Source organism: Dreissena polymorpha, chromosome 9 (assembly GCF_020536995.1).
Source record: "Dreissena polymorpha isolate Duluth1 chromosome 9, UMN_Dpol_1.0, whole genome shotgun sequence".
In the NCBI taxonomy this organism is placed as follows: Eukaryota; Metazoa; Mollusca; class Bivalvia; order Myida; family Dreissenidae; genus Dreissena; species Dreissena polymorpha.
The window spans coordinates 47,998,040-48,023,148 of NC_068363.1; the positions used below are offsets into that span (position 1 = coordinate 47,998,040).

The following is a 25,109-nucleotide window of genomic DNA, read 5'->3' on the forward strand; positions in this document are numbered from 1 at the left end:
TTCTTCGAAAAACCTGGTTAAAAAGAGTACACCAAAGCAAATAGGAGCATCAAGCAAAGTATTAGAGCAGACAAGCGCAACAACCTAGAGATGCTTGCAACAGGGGCGGAAGAGGAAGCCTATCAGAACAGAACTAAAGATCTGTACTCCATCACCAAGAGATTAGCAGAAAGGGATCCCATGCCAGAGAGGCCAGTAAGGGACAAAAATGGAGGAGTAATAACAGATGACGAAGGGAATCCAGGAGCTTCTCAACAGGCCAGCTCCTGCAAACCCACCTGAGATTCCGCCAGCTATTAGCGATCTGACAATCAAGTGCTGCACTCCCACAAAGGAAGAGATCAGCAGCGCCATCAAGCAATTAAAGAACGGCAAATCTGCAGGACCTGACAGCATACCTGCAGACGCGCTTAAGGCTGATGTGGAGACCAGTGTGGAGCTACTAGACCCGCTCTTCAGCAAGATATGGGAAGTAGAAATTTCATCAGAGTGGAAAGAGGGTTAACTCATCAAGCTTCCAAAGAAAGGCAACCTTAGTTCCTGTTCCGACTACCGATATCACACTGTTGTCCATCCCAGGAAAGGTGTTTAATGGCATCCTGCTGAACCGAATGAAAGATGCAGTAGACCCGCATCTCCGTGACCAACAAGCAGGCTTTCAAAAGGAGAGATCGTGCACGGATCAGATTGCAACCCTGCACATCATTCTGGAACAAGCCCTGGAGTGGAATTCACCATTGTATATCAACTTCATTGACTATGACAAGTCGTTCGACAGTGTTGACCGGGAGTCCCTCTGGAGACTTCTGAGACACTACGAAGTGCCAGGAGAGGTCACCAACATCATCAGGAATGACCTGCAGAATTGTTCATGGAAGACGGCTCAGGGAAGCCCTTGAAGTGAGAACTGGAGTGAGGCAAGGCTGCTTACTCTCATCTTTCATGTTCCTGCTGGGTAATGAAGATGTAAACAGAGCAGAAGCAGAATGGAATTCAGTGGACTCTCTGGAAACAGTTGAAAGACCTTGACTTTGCCGATGATCTTGCTCTTCTCTCCCACACCCAACAACAGATGCAGGTAAAGACAAACATGGTAGCGGACAACTCAGATAGACTATCAACAGTGGGAAGAGCAAGGTATTCAGGGCCAACGCATCCAACAACACACCCATCACAGTCCAAGGCGAGGCACTGGAGAAGGTGGACAGCTTAACCTATCTCGGCAGCATTTTGGACAACCAGGGAGGAAGGGATGCAGATGCCAGAACCTGCATCGGTATAGCACGAACAGCCTTCCATCAGCTGAAGAACCTCTGAGGATCCAGCGAAATTGGCATCACGGCAAAGATTAGACTCTTCAATACCATTGTGAAGCCACTACTCCTCTATGGAGCAGAGACCTGGAGAACCACTGTCACCACCATAAAGAAAATACAGGTCAACACCTGCCTCAGGAAGATCCTCAAGATCCTCTGGCCAAACAAGATCCCCAACAAAGAATTATGGAGAAGAACAAAGCAGCAGCCAGTTAAAGAAGACATCCTTCAGAGACGTTGGCGGTGGATAGGCCACACACTTCACAAGCCTGCATTCAATATGACAAGGCAAGCAAAGGAAGAGAGGGTGGCCTAGAAACACTGGGACCTGGATGCAGATGCTAAGCAGATGGGCAAAACATGGAGGCAACTAAAGATACTAGCCCAGAACCGAGACGCCTGGAGCAAGCTGGTTAAGATGGGACCACAAGCAAAGATGAGAGAGATGAGATGACAATAAAGAATCAAAGCACTGAAAGTACTGGTGGATTATTGACATGAAATCTCACAACGTGGCCCTGATTCAAAAGGAAACTAAGTTCATTTAGAAAAACATTCAAGTTTCTGAACCCTGTCTTCGCCACTGCGATGTTTAGTGTGTTACTAGTCTCGGACCAGCTGGTGAAGAACACGTATTTTACTTACGCGCGTTTGCGTGCTGCTGCATACACAGAAGAGGCTTTTGTGGCACGCTCATGTAAATCTTTATTTTGATTTGACCATGTGAGCTAGTTTTTGACCCCACAAGACCCAGATTCGAACTAGTTCAAAGTATCATATGAGGCAAATTGACCAAGTATCATGAAGATTGGATCAAACTTGTGGCATTTACAGTGGGTTATAATATTTTTTAAGATTTGACTCTTAGGCCTAGTTTTTTTTTACCTCATATAACACAGATTTCATAGACAAACATTTTGACCAAGTTTCATAAAGATTGGATTAAAATTGTGCCTCTGTGGTTGTTAGGATTTTCTAAGATTTGACCCGGTGACCGTTAGATAGACTGAACGTTAAAAAATAATTGGGTTTGTCATTTTGTTACTACATATCCTCAAAAAGAAAAGCTTAGCAAGACATTGTGTACATGTTAACCCCGCACTATTTGACAACCTATTCACCGTTAAATAACGGAAATAGCCGATATGATCGGCTATTTCCGTGCATTTTCATATCGGCTATTTCCGTGCATTTTCAATGCGCATGTACTAACATTTTCACAACAATAGGAAAGTATTAAAAAGAGATATACAAACAAAATATCGCCTGTGTGAATCGATTATAGTACATTCGGATACTTTTTCTCGGTAACGGCTTTTATCGTCAAATTGCGTTAACAGAGAGTTAGTTCTGCGGCGTAGACAGAAGTGCTCCGAAGTTTGCAGTAATATGCAAATTAGGCTGAAGATTGGCTACTGTGTATTATTGCCGCTTTGCGTCAATAATCCAAAAACAGCTTTAACCCTTTCTTACTCAGCAGCAAAGTGAAAATGGCTATGAGCAAACAGCTTAAAACCAGAACAGCCTGCGAGTAACTCACAGCTTGTTCAGGTTTTATGCTGTTTGCTGCTCATCAGTATCTAAGGGTTGGAAATGAATCCTTTCAAACTTGAATATGTTAAAAAAAACTTAAATTTTATTCGATTTTCTAAAGGACTTCAAATGCGTCAAAGTGCCTTTCTGACTGGTGAAATGTTAAGTTCCTTTTTAATAACAATGCCGTATGGCCTACAATGTACATTGTTTAGTACTTGTTATACTACTAAACATGATTATATATTAGCAGGGTAATACAAATGTGTTGAATCTAAGGAAGAACGGTACGGACTCGTAAAAATAAAATTTGAAACTATGCAAGATAGATATAAAAGGCTACACTACAATGCTTTGTGAAGTCTGCAGCTGTGGGTCCAATCTCAGTCCTGAGGTCATCAGACTCTGTCTGCAGCCAGGGGGGCAGGGCTCCAGAGTGCACATTCCCCTCCCCTGGGGGCCCAGCCTGAAACATGTTTTAACCAGTCATTAATAAACACATGTTGAGGGATAGATATAGTTCAGTAAAAGCAAAAAAATCTTAAACAAGTTATGATTAAATGACGTTTGGTAATAGCAACAAAATCACAAACAAGTTATGATTAAATGAAGTTTGGTAATAGCAACAAAATTACAAACAAGTTATGATTACCGGTAAAACTTGTGAATGTATCTATAAAATACAATGGGTGGCATATTTCAAATACAAATGTGCTTAAACATAATTATGTTAGGACAATATTATACTGAAATAAGAGATGTTTGTAAGTTTTGCTCATAAAGGTTAAGTTCATGAAAAATGGACACAGAGAGTGAAATCTGCTAAAAAGATCACAGTTTGACCGATCATTCCTTAGTTCACGGGGTAATCAGGTTAATTATAAAACTTTGGTATGATATAATCCAACCAAAATAGTGATGGAGTCCATCAGATAATCTTTGACACTGGGTTGGCGTAAGGAGAAAACAATTTTTAAATAGAGGGCATATATGTAAAATATCTACTAACCAACCAGCACTTCAAAACCAATATATCTCCAATCTTTGATTAAGTATCTAATTCAGCACTCTTCACTTTGTACAATAAGAAATATCCTATAACCTGGGACACACAGGCTAGACCTTCTGCATGCGCCATGATGGTGCGCTTTGGTTTCTGGGTCACTAATTGGCTGGAATCCCATGCTGATTGGTTCCCCACAGAGGTTGCAAAGTGTGACTGGTTCACATTGCTGGTACCCTGCTCAGCCTGCATTGACTGTGCATATTCAGGAATGAAATAGGAAACACTTGCACGATTGTGTAATACAGATGATATAGTCACAGATGAGGGAAATATTTGTTTAATACTTAATTTTTACATTTATTTTAGTCCATGTTAAAAAGTCCAAAACCATAAAATCAATAGATGTAACCATACTGAAAACCTGCATGAAATCATTTCTGAAGTTAATTCATATCAAATTGACTTATTCCTAATAAATTCAAACAGAAAAACAAATCCATTTGGGGGCATTCTCAACAATACCCGAGATATTTACAAACATATAAAAGAAGCAATATATGTCTATTACTACTGGAGCTGTGGGTTCTTCTGGCATACCCAATTCTTAAATTTCAAATTACAACAAAGTCCACTTTTTACCCAACTTAACCCAAATTAAAACATAGCCTTGTCATTTTAGAGACAAACATTCTGGCCATGTTTCATCTTGATTGAGTCACAAATGTGGCTTCTAAAGTGGTAATATGGGTTTTCTAAGATTTGACCTTGTCATTTAAACTTTGAACAAGTGTGACCTTGATTCAAGGATATCACCAAGATAAGCATTCAAGATTCATCAAGGTTGAGTCATTCATGTGGCTTCTGAAGTGGTTATAAAGTTTTTGTAAGATCTGACCTTGTGACCTAGTTTTGGACTTGTATTTGAAATTGGTATATAAATTTTAACCAAGTTTGAACAAGATTAGATAATACAAGAGGGCCTGAAAGGCCCAAAATTGCTCACCTAAGATACAAAAGAACTGACCTGTTATGTGCAGTCCAAGATATCATAAGAACAAATGTTTTGACCTAGTTTCATGAAGAGTGAATTATAAATGTAACTTTTAGAGTGCTAACAAGGTTTAACTAAAGCCATATAAGGATAAATTCCCCACCCCCTTTTTCAACAGACCGAAACCATTATCAAACTCAGCCAAGATATCATTAAAACAAATATTCTTACCAAGTTTCATGAAGATTAGACAATAATTTAGTGAATAAATGTGACTTTAAGTTTTTGCTAAAAGCCATTTAAGGAAAAATGCCCAGCCCCCTGGTGGCCATGTTGTTCAACCAACACGAACCATTTTCAAACAAGATATCATTAAGGCAAATCTTATGACCACGTTTCATGAAGATCAGACACTTAATGTGGCCTCTTGAGTGTTAGCAAGGTTTGACTGTAGCCATATATAATCATATTAGGAAAAATTCCCAACCCTCTAGCGGCCATGTTTTTCAACCACCCAGAACCATTTTCGAACTCGTCCTAAATACCATTTGAACGTATCTTCTGACTAAGTGTCATCAAGATCAGAAATAAATGTGGACTCTAGAGTGTTAAAAAGGTTTAACCATAGCCAAATATAGGCATATACAGTAAAGTGCCCCGACCCTGGTGGCCATGTGTTTGAAAAAACCGGAACTATTTTCAAACTCGTCCAAGATATCATTGGTAAAATGTTCTGACCAAGTTTCATGATTATTGGAAAACAAATGTGGCCTCTAGTTTGTTTACAAGGTTTAACTAAAGCCATGTAAGGAAAAATGCCCCGCTCCTTGTGGCCATGTTTTTCAACCGAAAGGAACCATTTTCGAACTCGTCGAAGATATCATGGGGACGAATCTCCTGACCAAATTTCAAACAGATCGGACAATAAATGTGGCCTCTAGCATGCAAATGTTGATGCCGCACAAGGCACGACAGACAAAAGGCCATCACAAAAGCTCACCATAAGCACAATGTGCTCAGTGCTCAGGTGAGCTAAAATGTATGACCTTTTGTGCAATACAAGCTAACAAATGACCACACAGGATGCATGATGCCAGGTAAGGACTGACCACAATAGGTCACCATCAGCACTTCTTGTTCATGTCTGCTAAATATGATTTAAATTAAAACCAAGTAAAATTCTAAAACCAAAGACACAATTAAATTTCTGTGCTAATAGTTTTGCAAAAGCAAAAAGCCTAAACCACATGTTTACATTTCTAATATTATCATTCAAATAAAATCAATTGAAATAGCTATCCTGTTTAAATAACTCAAATGAACTGAAATTGAATGCTTCTGAATCAAAAGTGAAGGTCCTAAAACACATGACAATTTTGACAGTTTGGATACAGTCTCCAATACTGCTGACTGGTTTAACCTCTGTAAGTCGCTGACATCTTAGATGTTCAGAGGCAGAAAGAGTAGCAGCCAACTGAAATTAAATACAAATGAGAAAGTCTAACTTTTCAAATCAAACTCCAATGAAAACAAGACATTGTCACAAAAATGACACAACCCTGTGGAGCTTTGTCACGTGCAAAGTTAAAGGGCACATAACTCATAAATATGTGGATAAGTGCGTATACAAATCTTGCAGATGTTCACCTCATGTCTCATGTTGACAACATATTTCAAGTTTTAATTCATGGCTTCAGAAATTTGGAAGTAGTTTGCTTCACAAACAAATTATAATTTATGTGGACAGACAAAATGATTGTCCAAATGACAGAGACCGAGTGACTCGGATACAACCCTTCTTAACCTTCCTTAGCAGGTGATGTAGTGAGTCTGTGACATGCATTTTCAAATCACCAAAGACATTTATTCTATATGCACATTACAAATGCTGATATTACAATAGCAAGCTTTTTGCATAAAAGTACCCAACAGCAATTACTTGCCTTTCACAAAAACTTAATGGAATCCCAAATAAAAAAGAAAATAAATAGAAACAAGAGTGCCAAACTGTCACAAGATATGCCCGTTCGAAGGTTTTGGACACCATGCTCAATGCTTGAAATGCACTAAGTGACCTCGAGACCTAGTTATTGACCCGGCATGAACCATATTTGAACTTGACCTAGATATCATTTAGATGTAACATCTGACTAAATTTGGTGAAGATCAGATGAAAACTACTTCAATTAGAGAGCGGACACCATGCTAAATGCTTGAAATGCACTATGTGACCTCGTGACCTCGTTTTTGACCCGGCATGACCCATATTTGAACTTGACCTACATATCATCTAGACACAACTTTTGACCAAATTAGGTGAAGATCAGATGAAAACTACTTCAACAAGAGCTTGTCACAGTAGTGCCAAATCCCAGCCGAAATGTGTTTGCTTGTATGACAACATTTGTTTTAGAGAGTAGAATAATATTTGTAAAAACAAATAAAGGGAGATAATTCATTATGCTCTGGACAAAAATTTACTTTGAAATTAAATAAAGGGAGATAATTCAAACACTAAGGTAGATAGAGTTATGGTTCTTAGTCACTGCACTTCTACTACTTGCCATCGGTTTATATTTCAAGTTTCAAGTAAATCCCTTTAGTAGATATAGAGTTATGCTCGAGACAAAAATTTACATTAAAATTATATAAAAGGGGAGATAATTCAAAAACTAAGGTAGATAGAGTTGTGGTTCTTGGTCACTGCACTTCTCCTACTTGCCATCTGTTTATATTTCAAGTTTCAAGTTAATCCCTTAAGTATATTTAGAGTTATGCTCCGGAAAAAAATGTTCTTTAAAGTTATATAAAAGGGGAGATAATTAAAAAACTAAAGTAGATAGAGTTATGGTTCTTAGTCACTGCACTTTTCCTACTTGCCATCTGTTTATATTTCAAGTTTCAAGTAAATCCCTTCAGTAGATTTAGAGTTATGCTCCGGACAAAAAATAACTTAAAAATTATATAAAAGGGGAGATAATTCAAAAACTAAGGTTGATAGAGTTGTGGTTCTTGGTCACTGCACTTCTCCTAGTTGCCATCTATTTATATTCTAAGTTTAAAGTAAATCCATTGAATAGATTTGGAGTTATGCTCCGGACAAAGCTTCGGCCGGACGGACAGACGGACAGGACCAATTACTATTTCCCCGCCGAATTTTTTTTCGGCGGGGATAATTAGAGAGCGGACACCATGCTAAATGCTTGAAATGCACTATGTAACCTCGTGACCTAGTTTTTGACCCGGCATGACCCATATTTGAACTTGACCTACATATCATCCAGACACAACTTCTGACCAAATTTGGTGAAGATCGGGTCAAAACTACTTCAATTAGAGAGGGGACACCATGCTAAATCCTTGAAATGCACTAAGTGACCCCGTGACCTAGTTATTGACCCGGCATGAACCATATTTTAACTTGACCTAGATATCATTTAGATGTAACTTCTGACCAAGTTTGGTGAAGATCGGATGAAAACTATTTGAAATTGAGAGCGGACACACTGCTTTGGACACCGCCCGCCCGCCGCCCGCCAAGGGTGAAACTACATGTAATATAATACGTCCCGTTTTTAAAAACAGGCGTATAAAAATGACTCTCACCTGTATAAAATAAATCGACAATGTTTCAATAAAAATTTACGACAAAAATCAACTTGTCATAGAAATATGATGTATATAAAGTACCCACTTAGTACAGCTTTAAACAGTGGAATCATGTTTATAATCAACATCTATGGTATGTGACTGACAGCAGCATAATTTATCATATCAATAACACATACATTTCATGGGATTACACCATATGTTTGGGGTGTATTAAAAATGTACTATTTAAATTGAGTATTTATATCATGAATAAGTTAACACAAATCAAAATGATTCAAAGATAATCGATAAAAGACAAACCTGTTTTATCTCTTCTGTTTTGGCCTTTTGATATTTCTTCACAGCAAGGAATGAAGATTTTTCAAATCTAGAAAATTAGACCGACATTCTGGATATTCAATATAGAAGTAAACCATTAACTGCTCACAGGTGGTTAGCGTGTAGCTATGATATTAATAAGTGAAAACATCGTTTTGAATGATAAATAATCATATTATAACGAAAAATTAACTTTTCTGAAAAAAATAATTCACTATCAAATATATATAATTATATATATTTGATAGTTGTTGTTTTCTTTATTTGATAGTGAAATATTTTTTAAAGAAAAGTTAATTTTTCGTTATAATATGATTATTTATCATTCCAAATCATTTTTCACTTATTAATATCACGCTAACCACCTGTGGAACTGCTTAATTGAAACAAGTTTAGTGATAAAACCAATTTTAATATTTGGGAGGTATATGTGTCATGTCTAGTATGAGTGCTCAGTGTCATACTGTTTGGCAACTGGTTCATCGCTATTAACCCTTTGCATGCTGGGAAATTTGTCGTCTGCTAAAATGTTGTCTGCTGAATTTCTAAAATGAGAATTTTCTTCGATTTTTATGTCCCCCACTATAGTAGTGGGGGACATATTGTTTTTGCCCTGTCTGTTGGTCTGTCTGTTGGTCTGTCTGTTTGCGCCAACTTTAACATTTTGCAATAACTTTTGCTATATTGAAGATAGCAACTTCATATTTGGCATGCATGTGTATCTCATGAAGCTGCACATTTTGAGTGGTGAAAGGTCAAGGTCAAGGTCATCCTTTAAGGTCAGAGGTCAAATATATGTGGCCAAAATCGCTCATTTTATGAATACTTTTGCAATATTGAAGATAGCAACTTGATATTTGGCATGTATGTGTATCTCATGGAGCTGCACATTTTGAGTGGTGAAAGGTCAAGGTCAAGGTCATCCTTCAAGGTCAGAGGTCAAATATATGTGGCCCAAATCGCTTATTTTATAAATACTTTTGCAATATTGAAGATAGCATCTTGATATTTGGCATGCATGTGCATCTCATGGAGCTGCACATTTTGAGTGGTGAAAGGTCAAGGTCATCCTTCAAGGTCAGAGGTCAAATATATGTGGCCCAAATCGCTTATTTTATAAATACTTTTGCAATATTGAAGATAGCATCTTGATATTTGGCATGCATGTGCATCTCATGGAGCTGCACATTTTGAGTGGTGAAAGGTCAAGGTCATCCTTCAAGGTCAGAGGTCAAATATATGTGGCCCAAATCGCTTATTTTATGAATACTTTTGCAATATTGAAGATAGCAACTTGATATTTGGCATGCATGTGTATCTCATGAAGCTGCACATTTTGAGTGGTGAAAGGTCAAGGTCAAGGTCATCCTTCACAAGGTCAAGGTCATCCTTCAAGGTCAAACATCATATAGGGGGACATTGTGTTTCACAAAAACATCTTGTTTTCAAAGAGTACTATCAGAATAGCCAACAGTTTGGATCCTGATGAGACGCCACCTTCTGTGGCGTCTCATCTGGATCCACACTGTTTGCACAGGCCTTCAAAATTCAGTTCCAGCACTGAAAGAATTAACCCTTTCCCACTTACAGGAAAGTGAAAATGGCTATAGGCGAGTATCTCGCAGACTGTTCAGGTTTTATGCTGTTTGCTGCTCATCAGGGGGTTGGAAATAAAGCCTTTAAAACTTCCATTTAGTAAGAAAGGTATTTAATTAAAGTCAACTTTCTATGAGACTACAGATGCGTCAACAACGTATCTAAGTGGTAAAGGGTTAATAGAGAACAACGTGCTATTTAAAGCTTTTTCTCATGCTGGTGAACAAACGTTTTGCTTTGTTTTTAATTGCAAGATACCATGATTCTGTGTTACAGTGTAAATATTCATTATAGGTCAATTTTTTTTTTTATCTTCCTTTAATTTACCAGGGTCGCTACCTATAGCAGGGGGGAATTTTCGCGGCGTTTTCCCTTTTGGGGGGATTTTTTACTTACTATCTAATTATTACGTTTGTTCATGTTTGCACTATATTCATTGCTTATTTTATAATTTAGTATGTTTGACAAGATTAAATTAAAATAGAATTGAGATATAATCATCATGAGACATCTATCTATATAAAGAAAAAAAAAAATTTTTTTTTTTTAGGGGGAATTTTTCCCCAAAAAAAGGGGAAAAAAGTATACTTTTCAGGGGGGGGGGGGAATGCGGCCAAATTTCGGCCGTGCATTTGACAGATTGAGGGCCCTGTTTACATTTGATATTTACAACTGTTGTAATCTGCTTTTCATTATTAGATGCTTGAATATGAACTAAGATATTTGTTACAAAAATTTAACACATTCAAATGCCTCTGACAGATAGCAATACCATTTCCTTTGATTTAGGTTGCTGAATTAAACAAGAGATGTGTTTTTCAGAAACACAATGCCCCCTAATGTGCCGCTTTGAATTTATTAATTATTTGACCTTTGACCTTGAAGGATGACCTTGACCTTTCACCACTCCTAATGTGCAGCTCCATGAGATACACATGCATGCCAAATATCAAGTTGCTATCATCAATATTGCAAAAGTTATTACCAAGATTAAAGTTTTGTGACGCATACAATGACAGACAGACACATACAACGACAGACAGACAGAAAGGCCAAAAACAATATACCCCTGATCATTCAAACTTGGGGCATAACAAAAAATTCCATTCAGTTGCTTACATGGTCAAATCTGCTGGTGTCAGAATAAACTTTGGCTTGCGCTCTTTCTTCACTAGATTGTCCCAAAAGAACTGGTCCATACTGGCTCTGTGCTCATCACTACAACATATAACACAATAATCATATAGTCAAAGCATTTATATAAAATAATTAAATAATAATTTACATCATATGACATAATTTGCTGAAACTCATGAACATAAGTCAAATCAGTAACAGACTACCAGAAAATACCCCAGATTGATAAAATCTAATAAACAAACTGTTAACCCAACATTTGTACTGAGGAGCTGTGCTCTGTGAAAAGGTGGTTTAACTCATGTGCGTTGAGTGTCGTCACAGATTAGCCTGTGCAGTCCGTACAGGCTAATCAGGGACCACACTTTCCCACTAAACTGGATTTTTGCTAAGAAGAGACTATCTTTAAACGAAAAATACAGTAAAAGCGGAAAGTGTCGTCCCTGATTAGCGTGTGCTGGCTGCACAGAATTATCTGGGATGAAACTTCATGCACGTGACTTAAACCCCCTTTTTACATAGCACAACCCATATAAATCAAGGCGCCTGATCCCCCCACCTGCTGATGTGATGCAGCAATCCTGAGCCCAGCACTATACAGTCCTCTGTAACCCACCTGCTGATGTGATGCAGCAATCCTGAGCCAAGCACTGTACAGTCCTCTGTAACCACATGCTTACCTGCTGATGTGATGCAGCAATCCTGAGCCCAGCACTGTACAGTCCTCTGTAACCACATGCTTACCTGCTGATACGATGCAGCAATCCTGAGCCCAGCACTGTACAGTCCTCTGTAACCCACCTGCTGATGTGATGCAGCAATCCTGAGCCCAGCACTGTACAGTCCTCTGTAACCACATGCTTACCTGCTGATGTGATGCAGCAATCCTGAGCCCAGCACTGTACAGTCCTCTGTAACCCACCTGCTGATGTGATGCAGCAATCCTGAGCCCAGCACTGTACAGTCCTCTGTAACCACATGCTTACCTGCTGATGTGATGCAGCAATCCTGAGCCCAGCACTGTACAGTCCTCTGAAACCACATGCTTGCTCGCCTCTATCTGACAGAAGTAACACCAAAACTTGGCACCAGATTCAAATCCTGCATCTTGGACGTCCGGACTGAATAGCGTGGATTTAGCATGAACAATCTGAAGGATCAAGATTCAAGTCCATGATCTGTTGTCATGTGGTTACTAAAATGACCTGCCTATTGTAATAAAAACACAGACATTTAAAAATTGCAAATGGTAATACCAAAGACATTGAACATCATATATTTGAGATTGCTTTAAAAGTATTGCTAAATATTAAAATCAAGCAGCAAACAAGAACATCAAATCATATCTTTTACACTTAAACAGGTAGACAGTAAAGTATCACTTTTGAAATATTATTAATGTTAAGCATTTATTTTCATCATTTTGTACTGGTACTTTTATTGTTGGTGAGCCCCTAAAAATACGGATGGGTCTATAAATTTAGAAAGCTAGGGCCCATTCGGGCAACCAGGTAAACAAGTTAATTTTTATTCCTGATCACTTCATTCATTAATATTCAATCTAAGTAGAAAATGTTAATAACATCTTCAGGTGTTCTTTTGTAACTGTTTTTTTTATGGGATCAAACCCACCCCCAGAATTGCAACAATCCAATCCTATAATGTGATTTAATTTCAACTTATCACAGAATAAGATTGATGAGAAAAGCAGCGATGCCAAAGTAGGTATAATTTGTCAGGACCCTTTATCTGCATTTCATAGGCCGAATAGGGGAAAAAATCTTCCTAAATTTTTTTTTTCAGAAAGAAGTTTCTCATGTCAGATGATTAATCTCAATATTATTTCAAATTCATCCATTCAAAAATTCTAAATTCAGAGAAAAAAAATGAATATATTGCAAACATGTTCAAATGTAGTAATGAGAGAGTAAGTAAAAAAAAATCCCCATAAAAGGGAAACGCAGGGATAATGCCACCTCATGAGGGACCTGGGTACCTTCCCCTGATGGCCAGAGAGGGCCCTGTTTGTAGTAGCTAACAATGATGCTACCTGAAAGTTACATGGCTGTTAAAATAACTAAATTTGCAATTTGTTTTGAACAAATCAATTAAAATATCTGTCTATCTACACTGTCTAACTTCCCTTGCGGGTATTATTGACACGTAAATATGCTGAACTGTTATCCTTATTTGAATCAGGTACTCCACTTCAGCTATTTAAGTTTAGTCCAGTAAAATTATTTTGGGCTAGCAAAAGTTTTTAATTAACACGCCTGATATGCTAGTTGTTTAAAATGCATAAAGAATGGAAGCTAGTGATGTTTTCTTTGACACTGACAAATAATTACACAACAAGTGCACATGAATCTTTGTGAACAAGTAAGTCATAAGGGAGATGGTCCTTCAACATGATCTCTTTGCAGATCCTGTTTAATGGTTCCCTTCCTACTTGTACTCTTGTTGCGTGGGTAAGACTCAAATAACTGCTTAATCGGGCGGTTTGTCGCCTGTCGGGGCTGGAACTTGGAAGAAACATACCAAAGCTTTTGTAAGAGGCAGTGGCTAGTCGTACAGCCCCGTACGGCTAGACAAGAGGCTAGCCGTACTGCCCTGTACAGCTAGTCAATAGGCTAGCCGTACGGCTCTGTACAAATAGCCTTTCCAATGGAGATTGTCCAGCCGTATGGCTGTTATAACACATAAATATATTGATGTTTCGTTGTTGGAAAAAAAAGAAACACATCAATAACATGTTTCATTAAAATAATAGAATGTCTTCATACAGTACACTCCACGCGTTTTCCCCAAAAAACGCGCTCCCTCCGCGGGTTTTTTTTCTGCTAGCGAGCGTTCACGCAGCGTTGAGAGAGTGAGGTGAACTCGATAAAACGCTCTAATTCCCGCGGCGTGTATTACTTTAGCCTAGTCGGTAAATGCAGACAATTTCCGTTCTTATCAGTGACCGCCGCGCAACGCCGCTTTAGCAGTGTGCTACTGGGCATGCCAACAATAAAAACATTGTTATAATAAATTGTTTAAATACTGTAGTACATGTATAAAAAAGATAATTGTATAGAAAATTAATACATATAAAAATTATGTTTTTTAATTCACAGGTACGTCTACAATATGAATGAATATAAGACATTTGACAAATTAATATTTAAATCATAACACATATAAGACAAGAATAAATGTTCCGTAAAATTTCCAAATGAGAATAATAATTAATAATCCGAAACACACTACGATTTTTATGTCCCCCACTATAGTAGTGGGGGACATATTGTTTTTGCCCTGTCTGTTGGTCTGTTGGTCTGTCTGTTTACGCCAACTTTAACATTTTGCAATAACTTTTGCTATATTGAAGATAGCAACTTCATATTTGGCATGCATGTGTATCTCATGAAGCTGCACATTTTGAGTGGTGAAAGGTCAAGGTCAAGGTCATCCTTCAAGGTCAGAGGTCAAATATATGTGGCCAAAATCGCTCATTTTATGAATACTTTTGCAACATTGAAAATAGCAACTTGATATTTGGCATGCATGTGTATCTCATGGAGCTGCACATTTTGAGTGGTAAAAGGTCAAGGTCATCCTTCAAGGTCAGAGGTCAAATATATGGGGCCTAAATCGCTTATTTTATAAATACTTTTGCAATATTAAAGATAGCAACTTGATATTTGGCATGCATGTGCATCTCATGGAGCTGCACATTTTGAGTGGTGAAAGGTCAAGGTCATCCTTCAAGGTCAGAGGTCAAATATATTTGGCCCAAATCGCTTATTTTATGAATACTTTTGCAATATTGAAGATAGCAACTTGATATTTGGCATGCATGTGTATCTCATGGAGCTGCACATTTTGAGTGGTGAAAGGTCAAGGTCATCCTTCACAAGGTCAAGGTCATCCTACAAGGTCAAACATCATATAGTGGGACATTGTGTTTCACAAACACATCTTGTTAATGTTAACACGACGTTTACAAATGCTTCCAATATACAGTCATCATGTATATTTCCCGACAAAAGCGCGCGAAAATTATGCTGCAATGTACAAGGTATACCCCTGCAAAGAGTGCGTGTATTGATTTTTTTTATGCAAACTTTATAGCGCAGAGAACATTGAATTTTGTTGATTTCGGTTAAAAGTTTCTTTGGTATTTTTTAACAAAATTATATCGCTAATAAGTTGATATTTCCTCCAAAATAATTTCAAATCATACACGCCGAATCTTTATCGTTACAGTATTATAGAAGAGTAATTATTTTAACAGTAATTGTACTGTAAACTGATTAAAGAAGACATCTGGGCGGAACTGGATTTTAAGTGTTTGACGTTATGAAAACATGCAAAGCTTGTCTACTGACCTATTGTGTAGACTGCTGTCTGCGGTGTTTTGACAAAAGGGATTAACATGTGTGAATGTCACTCTGCTGATTTGGTCCATAATTACTGGTAAACATTGTTTTGAATGTCGACGCAACAAGAATACAACTGTGAATATAAAATGCAACTATCAACTCAATAGTTACCACCTTCTTTTAGCAATCAATGGAATAACCTAACTCAAAGAGAAAATAAATGCTTTAGCGAGCAGAGAATTGACTTTGTTCCGACGATTAAAACCATTCCTTATGCATTCGTTGAACGTGTTTACTTGTGTAAGTTATGCCTTTAGACAGGAAGCGGCTTTTCTTTGATTACGTCAAACTGTCAATTCACACAGATTTGCGAGATTTTTAGGGTCCTTGGTCATTTGTTTACATGTTCAGTATGGAAAATCACCTGCTAACATGAAAACTTTGGATAAAATTATCAAAATAAAAACAATGTTGCAAACTGTGTTTATATTAATTGGTAAGTATTAGTTAAAAGACGACGTTTTGTTTGTCGTAAATCAACGAGTTTTCTATACAACAACAACTACTTCTACAACCACGTCGGGATTGATCTATCTTGGTTGTTTTTTTTAATTGTAAATATTATACTACATGTACATGTATGTACTTGTAATAAATGTAATTTTATTTGAAAATCAGGATGTAAAACAAAATTAAATTCATCGTTATCTCGTAAGACGCGGAGTTTCCCCCACGTTGCCAACGCCGAGGGCCGCCGCGTCGGCTTATCAGTTTTGCCGATCGTTAACCGCCGCGTCCAAAATCATGCAAACGCCGCGTCTGGCGGGATTTTCTTAATCTCCCTCCAGGTCAATCACCGCGGAGTATGGAGGGAAATTGGGGAAAACGCGTGGAGTGTACTGTATTCATGAAAATATGTTGATTTTATACTTTTTAACTTCAAACAGGAAACTATTAGAACAACTTCCTAAATAAATCTGCCAGGGCCCTCACACTACTTTGGGGGAAGGGGTCCGCAGCCCTTAGGAGGGGGAATTTTCACGGCGTTTCCCTTTTTGGGGGATTTTTTTTCATTACTCTCTCATTATTACATTTGTACATGGTTGCACTATATTCATTGCATTTTTCATAATAAGTATGTTTGAAAGATTACATTGAAATAGAATTGAGATATAATAAGCATGAGACACATCTTTCTATTAACAACAAAAAAAAAAATTTTTTTTTTTTTAGGGGGAATTTTTCCCCCAAAAAGGGGAAAAAAGTATACTTTTCAGGTGGGGGACTGCCGGCGGCAGATTTGATAGATTGAGGGCCCTGTCTGCATAACTAATGTCTACATTTTCTCAATGCGGTCGGACTTTAATGACTAAAGACTCAGCAAATAATTTCTTTCAGCCACTAAATAATGTGCAACAGAATAAACTAAGGAATATCAATAATGCGAACGCTATCCTATTTACCTCTGATTTCGATTGCAATTGCCTTCTGATTTGAAGTTCTTCCCTCCATGAATACAACTGTATGTAATTTCCGACACTTAAAGATTTTCATTGAAAGTTTTCTTAGGGGATCTGCTTTTAGCAGCCTCAATTTTCCGTGAACTAGGTTTGTAAAACTGTACACAATTTGAACGCTGGTACAGTTCAATTTTGCCAAATAATTAGGCAAAATTGACCCGGCCTATTAATACACCATAAGTGGATCATTTTCCCTAACAGTTTAAGACACGGTCATTTTCAGTGAACTGATATATTGCTTGTATGAAACCATCTATTTATCAATTGTCTATAAGATAATTAAATTATTTAGTTTAAACCTATTTATTTTAGCTCGATTGCATCGAAAGCCTAAGGCTTATATAAACGCTCTCGAGTCCGTTTCCTGGGCCTAGAACCAGTACTTGGTGTCTTTGGGGAAGATCTAAAGAACGCTCCCACGGTGGGGATCGAACCCGTGACCTCCCGGTCGCTAGGCGGACACCATATCCATTACACCACAGCGACCTAAAACTCGATTTCTGAGAACTACCTTTGACGGTTGCTGTCATTGAATTTCATAATATCGATGCTGCAACTTATTAAAATCAGTTTTTCACACCTTACTTAGGAACGTTGACTTATTAAAGAATCAAATTAGAAACCAAATTAAATTATTTGTGCTACTCAATTTCTAGGACCTAACTTTGACGGCTGCCGTCATTGAATTTCATATTACATGAAGGAAGCCATAACAGATAAAGAATTTTTAAACTTTAATGAGCTTAAACAAATTTATTACTGATTAACAGCACTGTCAATTCTATATTTTATAAGCCGTATGGCTAGACAATCTCCATAGGAAAGGCTATACGTACAGAGCCGTACTGCTAGCCTCTTGTCTAGCCGTACGGGGCAGTACGACTAGCTTTTTGCAATAATTCAACTCTAAGCTTTATAGCCCAATGGGCTGCTTAGAGTTGCAATGCGCTCTCTCTTGTCCATGGGTGCAAAATAATATCAACAATGCAAGGGTTAAGGAACACTGAAACTGCAAGAACTTATTAAAGTTTACCTATATAAACCACAAACTCATCCAAATGGTACCATTAAAGCAAGAAATAATTGATTTTATTGACTTAGGTTTTGTTTTGTACGCTGTATCCGCCATATTAGAAAATTGACCCAATATTGGTTAGGTTGCAGTACACCAATATTTTGCACGTCGGGTTATGTGCTCCAGCCTATAAAGTCGATAACGATGTGGTATTCTATACAGAATACACTGTTTCAAATTTAAACAAAAACATGTCAGTGAGAAAAGTGTGTTGAAACATCGTCGTGTTTTTATAGGTAGCATGCAACGGATAACATCCGTAGGTTGCGATTCAGGTAAATTTAACATGTTGTGATTCAGGTAAATTTAACATGTTTATGAAGTTTATTCATTATTTTCCTCAATATGTCTTGAACGACGTCTGTTTAGTGAAGCGCACGGATTCGCTGCGATGAACTGAACCCATGTTTATGAAGGGGTGCATATGGACTGCCAGAGCCGCCATAGCAAAAATTATCAAAGGCTCTGGGAGTCCGTTTATATGGACTTTATACGACTAGCCACTGCCTTTGCCTTTGGCTTTGTAAGAACCATTCCATTAACAAAATTACCTTTGTTTCAAATTTTTGCAGTATGTTGTTCAAAACAATCTGATGTCGTTTAGAGTAAACATGTTTCTTCCCTAAGTTATTATTTAATTTACACATAGAACAATATTTATATTGTTTAAAACTCATAATTATGTGTTGTTGTTGTTGTTGTTGTTTTAGTTATTGTTGTTGTTGTTGTTCAATGAAAGACATTTTAATCGATTATAAACGAGGCATTAAAGGGATCTTTTCACGCTTTGGTAAATTGACAAAATTGAAAAAAGTTGTTTCAGATTCGCACATTTTCGTTTTAGTTAAGATATTTGTGAGGAAACAGTAATACTGAACATTTACCATGGTCTAATATAGCCATTATATGCATCTTTTGACGATTTTAAAACCTAAAAATTATAAAGCGTTGCAACGCGAAACGATTGAATAATTTGGAGAGTTCTGTTTTTGTCGTTAAATTTTGTGAAACTACGAAGATTGCTTATATAAGGTATAAAATACGTCAAGTAAGTGTAATCGGCGGAATAGCTCAGTAGGCTAATGCGTTTTTACTTCAGGACTCTGGCAGGACTCCAGGGGTCACTGGTTCGAAACCTGCTCCGGGTAATGTTCTTTTCCTTTTTTTAATTTTATTCTTGATTTTTTACTGGAGCTTTTACGATCCAATGTTTACATTTATCAATATAAAGCATTTAATGAATAAGTTAAAAAATGCCAAAATCTGTGAAAAGGCCCCTTTAACCGATTACAGTACAGAACATCAGAATCAATACAATTATAATTACACACCAATAAATCGCGTTTGTTAATCTGTATTTAATGTTTAGTGTAACTGCAAAATTAAATATTGAGCAGCCTAACAGTACCCATATTGCTAAAAGATACATTATGATAACGTTAATCTTTACTCCTGTATCATGTATCGATCGTCTGCTTCTACTTTCTTTTTGTAATTTTCTGAAAATACAAAAGCATTATACATGTTACGTGACTAAAATGATTTCTTTTTCCGAAAAATATATGTATATGGACTAACCTAGTCGCCATAAATTTCTTTGAGAAGTAAGTTTATTAAAATACAATACATCGATATTATATATCGTTAGTAATATATTTCCGTGTTTATTCAGGGACCTATACAAACTAGAAATGGCGCGGCAGAGGCCGACGCGTATCCCCACGCCGAATGTTTGACCTAGGTGTGCCCCAGGGTTGGTAATGGGGCCATGCATAGCTGAGATTGACCGTATTGTCATAAGAGAAGTTCATCATCAATTAGAAGTGAATTGGTGTAGAAATGAAGAAGTTATAGTAAAAGGCAATTTTGGGTGGGTGTGACATATGTGGGCAGGGCGCCCCAGGGTTGGTAATTGTGCCATGCATAGTTGAGATTGACGTATTGTCATAAGAGAGGTTCAGTATCAATTTGAAGTGAATCGGTGTAGAAATGAAGAAATTATAGTAAAAGGCAATTTTGGGTGGGTGTGGTCTATGTGGGCGGGGCGCCCCAGGGTTGGTAATGGGGCCATGCATAGTTGAGATTGACTGTATTGTCATAAGAGAAGTTCAATATCAATTTGAAGTGAATCGGTGTAGAAATGAAGAAATTATAGTAAAGGCAATTTTGGGTGGGTGTGGTCTATGTGGGCGGGGCCCCAGGGTTGGTTATGGGGCCATGCATAGTTGAGATTGACCCTAATGTCATAAGAGAAGTTCAGTATCAATTTGAAGTGAATCCGTGTAGAAATGAAAAAATTATAGTAAATGGAATTTTTTGGTGGGTGTGGCCTATGTGGGCGGGCGCCCCAGGGTTGGGATTGGGGCCATGCATAGTTGAGATTGACCCTAATGTCATAACAAAAGTTCAGTATCAATTTGAAGTGAATCCGTGTAGAAATGAAAAAATTATAGTAAATGGAAATTTTTGGTGGGTGTGGCCTATGTGGGCGGGGCGCCCCAGGGTTGGGAATGGGGCCATGCATGGTTGAGATTGACCGTATTGTCATAGGTGAGGTCCAGTATCAATTTGAAGTGAATCGGTGTAGAAATAAAGAAGTAAATGTAAAATAACCTAAAAAAATGAGTGATAATTTCTGACGCGGCCCCACCCCAACCCCTATAACTTTTGACCCAGGGGTCAGATCAAAATTCCAAATAGTGCAGGGTCGCACATATGCTCATAGCTACCATGTGTGTAAATTTCAAGGTTCTAGTGCTTTTAGTGTAGGAGGAGATAGTGGCCAGGACGGACGGACAGACGGACGGACGGACGGCGGAGATCACCACAATATCCCCACCTTTTTTTCAAAAAGCGTGGGGATAACAAATTGTTTGTATAGGTCCCTGGTTTATTTAATGAACGATAACCTTATCATTAAAAAAACATTTTTTGTAGGCAGTGTTTATGTGAGATGTGCTTGTAAAATTTCAGGTCTCAGTGAGTCATTACTTCTCCAAAAAGTATTAAAATCGGGAATGGAAAGGGATCTAGTCAAACTTTTACGTCACGCTGGTTCGCGAGACAAAGTTGGCATGCGGCAAGATGGGTATACATCATTACCCAGCTTACAGAGACATATTGGAGGTCTGACGGAGGAAAAGTTGAGGCAGATCGTGCGAGTTGATGAGAAAGGAAGATTCAGTTTAAAAGAAATAGACGGAGTTCTTCACTGTAGGGCAACCCAGGGCCATTCTAAGCATCTTGGGGTCGATCTGAACCACAAGCCCGCTACGTCCCTCGAGTTAGCCTACCATGGCACAAATCGAGGAGCGTGGGAATCCATCAAGCACGAAGGTCTGCAAAGAGGTAGACGCCAGCATATTCATATGGCTCAAAGGCCAACAGAAGAAGCAGGTATTCCCCGCTCGTCTGCAATCACTGTTATCATTGCCGTTGACGTTAAAAAGGCGAATCAACGTGGCGTTGAAATAACGGTTTCAGAAAATGGCGTGGTGCTATCTGAAGGACCCATATGTCCGTGCTTGTTCCGATCTGCGAATGACAGAAGTGGAAGTGCACTTGACTTTGGATGCCGACTTCATCAATAAGTATGCAAGTTTGCTGGTCACAAGTGCGCAAGTGATGGTGTTTATCTGTCGAATATTAGCTTATAAATGTGAACTTTGACAAAGACTGTATTTATATGTAGAATATGTGTGTATTACTTTTACATTGGCTATGTGTGTATGCAGAATACTTGATGTTGTAAATTATTGGGAAGCTGGTAAAACCTATTTTATTTGTTTGTTCTTCCCATGGTTATTATTTTCATTTGTGTATACATTATTTCCTTTTATAATTGTAATACTTGCAGGTTGTTGATCTTCTTTTTAAAATTGCAAGTATATAATAAATTGTGTACCTGTTTGTTTTTGCTGTAATTGTTGTGTTTATGCTTCTAATGTGCTTATCAGTTTCGTTAACTTCATATCGCTTATTTTATGTAATTGTTCTGACATAAACGCAGTAATAACAGATATTAGTATATAAATTGTTATATTTAAAGGAGAAAAGTGTAAACATGTGATCAAATATGAACGTTTGATAACATATCTAGTGACAGTTGTTTGCATAGATGAGGACCAGCTCAAACATGATACCCACAAAGATATTGGGTAAACTGATTGCACTTAGAATTATTGGCGTCGCTCTGGAGAGCGGCGACTAGTATGTAATGCATTTTTTTCGCTTATTGGAGAAGTTATTTTACGGATCAATGTATATATTTTTGTTTGAAGAATATCTTGCTTAGTGGTGATTTATGTGTAAATTAGTGTAAATGAGTACTGCATTTGTGCCTATTACATTTATTACAACATTTATTGCCAATAATGCAAAGCTAAGTGTTTTAATTAATAACTGATCCACATTTGATCACAGGGGAAAGATCACAGGGACTGGGCAAATACGCGAAACTTTCTGGTTTTGTATAACAACAAAACATAATCAAATATATTTATTTTGTGGTTTTTGCATATTTAGTGGAGAATCAATGTAGTAAGATATTTGACGACCTATCGCGCAAGCAAGTTTATTGGAAGGCGTAGTTGTACGAAAACGTTCAATGTATTAGTTTATTAATAGACATATAATAACAATCGCTATACACAACTTCACCAAATAGCAGTACATTAATGATGTCAGCCGGAATAGCTCAGTTGGGAGAGCGTTAGACTGAACAATCATCTAAAGGCCCCTGGTTCAATCCCGGGTTCCGGCACGAACGGAACAGTTAGGCGGCTGACAATTTTTTTCAGTCAGGTTAATAAATATAATAAAGCTTTATTTTAGGTAGACATTTTAAAGTCCATTTTACTACAATTTGACATTTTTATTAAAATTAATGGATGCCGCATGGTAACAACGTTAATTAAAATTTCATACATCACTTAAATATCTTATAAAAATACACGTGTTTTTATATTAACAAATAAATGCAAACACCACATCTATTATCCATGTATTTTTATGGTTGTCTATCATAGGCCCTAAGTACTATCCCTACCACATATAGAGCACGAAGCGCGATAGTATTATTGATTGTAACAATGAGTTGCGATAAAAGAAGCAGCCGCTTATCAAGGAGGAGCTGTGTCCCAGCAACCCGTTTCCCTAGAGTCAAGCACTCCTCAGAGTTTTTTTTTAAGAACCACATATAGAGCGCAAAGCGCCAAACGTATTACTATCCAGGTGATAGGGCCCGTTAGCATTATCCGACCATTACGTCCATAGTTATCTTCCTTAGAATTTGAGAAATTTTGAAATCGTTGTTTTAAGTCCAAAATTTTCATCCAATTGTTCCCAAACTTGCACAGGTTTTTTATCAATGAGGACCCAACCCAAACTCTGTATGAGCAATATCGGACCATAAGTCCAGAATTATGTCTCTTTGAATTTAAAAATAAAAGTGAAAAACTGCTTGGTTAGGTGATTATGTCAACATTTTTCATCAGATTCTTTCCAAACTTTCAGTGTCTTCATATCAATGAGCATTTTTACCTCATTTAAAATGAGAAACATCGGGACAATAAGTCCAGTTTTTTTCTATTAAATTTTACAAAATAAACAATTATGTTTAAAAGATTTCACAACTTTCGTCTGAATCTTTCCAAACTTGTTAAGTGTTTTTATTTCAGTATTACTCGAACCCTATTGAAAATGATGAATATCGGAGCAATAAATCTATTATGATCTTTTACTGAATTTCAAAGTATTGTAAAATGCAGCTTCTTTATGCAATTTACAGTTTTCATTCGTTGTTTTTTTTTTCAAACTTTTACAGTGTTTTCATATCAATGAGTACTCAAACCCTATCGTAAATGAGCAACGTAAGAATAAGTTCACAATCATCTCCCCTTGAAGTTGAGAAAAATATGAAATTACGCTTGCAAGATGAAGCAGATTTTTTTAAACCTACACAGGTCTGTTCCATTAATGAAAACTGCACACGGATGCCAGTAAAAAAGGAAACCAATGTAAATAAAATGAACTATGAAATATTTGGGGGTTACAACACAATATCATAGATAATGGTTATTTGGGGTTATAACACAATATCATAAATAATGGTTATATGGCGGTTATAACACAAAATTATAGAAAATGTTTATACCAGTATCTTTTTCTATTTTGTTTAAAATAATCGGCCAATATATAAATATTTACATTAGAAAAAAAAATCGTTCCATGTAACTTCATTAAGTGCCTTTTACACTGAAATTCCCGACGCCCTTTGATGCTTTGCATCAATACTTATCGTGTACAATAAATTAATACGAATGTTAAGTTGAAAACATAGTATATACCAAAGACCTATAGAATACAAAGACCTATATAATACACTGTATTGTATAGGTCTTTGTATATACACATGTATTCACCAACAATTATGATCAGTTACGTTAACTAATTAATGCCTTTTTGCTACCATAATCTCATGTACACATTGGACATGTGGTTAATACGCATAGACTCAGTCATTTTTAATAAACATGATGGCTATATTAGAGGCTTTCATGAAATATGTGAAGCAACAGATTTCGCGTCCAATTAAATTGTAAATGAACAAAAAATCTCACGTTAAAGCAAATGAGAACAAC

The 25,109-nt window shown here is 37.2% G+C and overlaps 1 non-coding gene across 1 annotated transcript; it reads left to right on the forward strand.

Moving 5' to 3' along the window:
• The first annotated feature begins 23,153 nt into the window (after positions 1-23,153).
• On the forward strand, positions 23,154-23,230 carry Trnaf-gaa (transfer RNA phenylalanine (anticodon GAA)). The gene is given in 2 exon segments: positions 23,154-23,190; positions 23,195-23,230. It is a non-coding gene; the product is annotated as a tRNA-Phe (tRNA).
• Positions 23,231-25,109: the final 1,879 nt, after the last annotated feature.